This window comes from Sturnira hondurensis, unplaced genomic scaffold (genome assembly GCF_014824575.4).
Source record: "Sturnira hondurensis isolate 20B ecotype Veracruz unplaced genomic scaffold, ASM1482457v3 Scaffold0006805, whole genome shotgun sequence".
Lineage (NCBI taxonomy): Eukaryota > Metazoa > Chordata > Mammalia > Chiroptera > Phyllostomidae > Sturnira > Sturnira hondurensis.
In genome coordinates, this window is record NW_028079436.1 from 1,714,923 (window position 1) to 1,718,252 (window position 3,330).

Here is a 3,330-nt window from a genome sequence, read left to right on the forward strand (position 1 = left end):
GGGAGCTGCCAGGTAGGTCAAAAAGCTTCTCCTGGGTTGAAGATTTCGGGGAGCTCCAAACCCATTCTGCTTCCTCCGGGGGCTGTTGGTTTCCACAGGTACTGTAGTTACGCTGCTTTTCAAAGCTGCCACAGAGACCCTGAGAGGGGACTGGGGTTAGGGCAAGTTAGAATGCACTGGCTCTTCCTGCTGCGATTCAGCTGTTGTCCTTGAAAAAACAGTGTGGCTTGTTACAAGGCTTTAGTTATGTTCCAAAGTTCTTTACAAAGTTTACTTTGCCTTGCTATCATTTCTTTTATGCAGAAGCGGATTTTTGGCAGTCTTTATTCTCCCCCTGTGGAAGTAGAAATTCTTTATATACTGAAACCATACATTTACACCAATACTTTGGATTCAACCCAACATACTGGGGTTGGTGTTTGTTTTTCAAAGAGCCTCCCTTTCCAGGTTGCAAACATCTTTCTTCAGCAGTGAGACTCAGTCTTTATTCTACAATATACTCATGTGTTAGATTTTGATATAAAGTGGTTTCAGAATTGCTGACCCATGACCCTGTGAGACATTTATTTTGTCTACTTCTGTAAAGGTGACTGGCTGCTGTGTTGAGAACCAGCCATGGGGGCAGGACCAGGTCAGCCAGAGCAGCCAGGCGCTCACTCAGTCGGTCGGGTTCAAGATGATGGTGTCTTGGACCAGGTGCTCACTCAGTTGGCTGGGTTCGAGATGATGGTGGCTTGAACCAGGCGCCAGTGGTTTCAGTGCTGGGGTTGGGTTGGACTCTGGACGTATTTTGAAAGTTTGAGCACATAGTATTAAACTGATGGATTGGATGCATGATGGAAGATAAACAATGGTGACGGTATGATTTTACCTGAGCAATTGGAAGAATCAAGTTCCCATTAATTGAAAGCTTATTAGAGGTGCAGGCTTGGGAGAAAGATTGGTGTTCCATCATTTTAGGCTTTAAATGTCTAGATACTAGTTGTTGGAATACAACTAGATGTCCAGTCGTCAGCTTAATGGGTAGGTTTAGGAAAGGTCTGGACTGGAGACTTGATGAGGGGCAAGTCTACATGATTGTTAAAGTTGCCCCTGGGGGCCCTCCCTCCCTCCCTCCTGAACATTTCCAGTGTGCTCTAGCCTACCTTGGTCTTCTCTGTCAAAGGGCCTGCCTTTCTTTCCTTTTTTTCTTCCGTCCTTTCCTTTCCCTCCCTTCCCCCCTCCCTTTTTCTTTAAACTGTAAATAAAACGCAGTTATGCTAGCTGGTAGCTGGTTTGCCCCGGAGCACCCATCAGTGAGTGACACTCAGGAGTCGGTAAGGACATACATACCCCAGCTCCCTTGTTCCTCAGGAGGGACAATTCTGAAACATATTTTGCCAGATCTTCCAGTCTCCCTGTGGGATTGAGCCCCAACCACCTGCTGGGGTTGCTGGTGTAAGAACTCACTCTGCACTGGCTGTCTTCAATAATTCCTGCAATCTCCTACTGTTCATGGCTGCTTGCATCACTGTCTTAGGTCCTACTGCTGGGAGAGGCAAAACTAAGACAACAGCTTTAGGGCTATGAGACTGGATGAGATCACCAAAAAAGGGGGTGCAGAGAAGAAAGGAGGTGCAGGATCAAACTGAGCACTGAAGCACTCCTACACCAAAGGGCTAGGGGAAGGGAACCCATGGAGGAGGCTGCAAGTGCAGGGAGAGGGCTGGAGGTTGTCAGGAAGGTTGGAGGACAGAAGAGACAGGACAGCTGAAGTCTGTGTGAGACCGTGATGTGCTGGTGCACCATGGAAGTTCAGGTGCTCCAGAGGAAAGGCATGGGGGAAGCAAACAACTGAGAAAAGGGTAGAATCAATGGACTGAAATCTGGGTGGGCTCAAAGAATTGCTGGGGTTGGAGACCCCTGGAGTTAACTGGAAAGGCTTAAGCTGAGCTTGTGGAGGGCTGCAGTTATTAATGAAAGGACTGGACTCAGGAGTAAGACTAAGAATCATCTCAATGGAGGAAAACAAGGAGCTGAGAGGACAGGGGTTTGTACGCAATCGTCATTTGGACACTGAAACCACCAATAACTAAGAAATTCGTGCTGAAGAATGGGAGTGAATGGGGACAGGAAAGGTCCGGGAGTAAGGGTGGTGACCAGGCTGCGGGGCCAAGGAGAACTGCTGAGAGGAGGTGGGGGACTGAGGCCAGAGGGCTTTTCTTGAACAAGCACGTAGTACTTATGCTGTGCCAGGCCATTCTAGAAGTTATGCCATTCAGTACTAACAACCTTGCATGATAGGTGCCATTTTTACCTCCTTTTACAAATAAGGAAACAGAGGTCCCAGAGTGACTTGCCCAAGGTCCCAGAGCTAGTGAGCAGTGGTGCTAAGACTGCAGCCCAAGTGGGCTGGCTCATCTTCGCCTCTTCCTGGGAAGCCTTTCTTCCCACACGTCAGGGAGGGGGATGATCGAGAAGCAGCAGTGAAAAGCAAGGGTTCACACCCACCTTCCACACCCAGTGACATTAGGGGGCTGGGACCGCAAGGGACGCATGTCCTCAGGGAAACCGTACTCGACACTGGGAAGTGTTTCAAGTCCACTGCGTTGCTGTGTGCGCGCTGCACTGCTGCTTCCAGTCCTCCCTTACTGTGATGTCCAGCGCCTTCAGAAACATGCCGATAGAAAGCAGCTGGCTTATCACTTAACAGGAATGTTTCATCTTTTGCTCATGAGTTTCTTTTTTTTTTCAAGTTTGAAGATCCATTTTTATTAAATAAAACTTAAGACCAAAAGAGACTAAAGTGAAAGCACATGTATATGTCTACATGTGAAGCAGGAGTGATTGCTTAGCTAACAAGACTGGGGAATTAAGATTTCTTTTTTTAAAATAATTTTTTATTTAATTCTTGTTCAAGTACAGCTTTCTGTCTTATATTCCCAACCCTGCCTGCCCTCATGAGTTTAATTCTGATGTGACGACAAGAAACATGAATATTTTATTCTTAGCAATGTTATGAGTTGCTAAAGCTAGTGAATTTTATCAAGTAATGGCCAGTTGGGTGTCTATCAGAAATTTCCCTTTGGCTTTGTGACATTGATGATTTAGAAACAGCTTTCATTTTCTGAAATAGTCCTGTATTCTCAGGACAGAAATACCTTGGTTAATTGTTATGTTTACTTTAATATGACTGGAATTGACTTGTTTTTAATTTAGAAATTCCTGGATCTATGCTCTGAGTGAGAACTGGTCTGCTGTTTTTTTCTAGTGGCACCTTTGTCCAGGTTATGCTAGTTTGGTAAATGTGGGCAGTCTGAGTTTCTCGAAGCCAATTAGGATGACTGCACA

The 3,330-nt window shown here is 46.1% G+C and overlaps 1 long non-coding RNA gene across 1 annotated transcript; it reads right to left on the reverse strand.

Moving 5' to 3' along the window:
• On the reverse strand, positions 1–1,518 carry LOC118990121 (uncharacterized). Its single transcript, XR_005067169.1, has 2 exons — positions 1,421–1,518; positions 1–334 (listed from the first exon to the last, which is right to left on the reverse strand). It is a non-coding gene; the product is annotated as an uncharacterized LOC118990121 (long non-coding RNA).
• Positions 1,519–3,330: the final 1,812 nt, after the last annotated feature.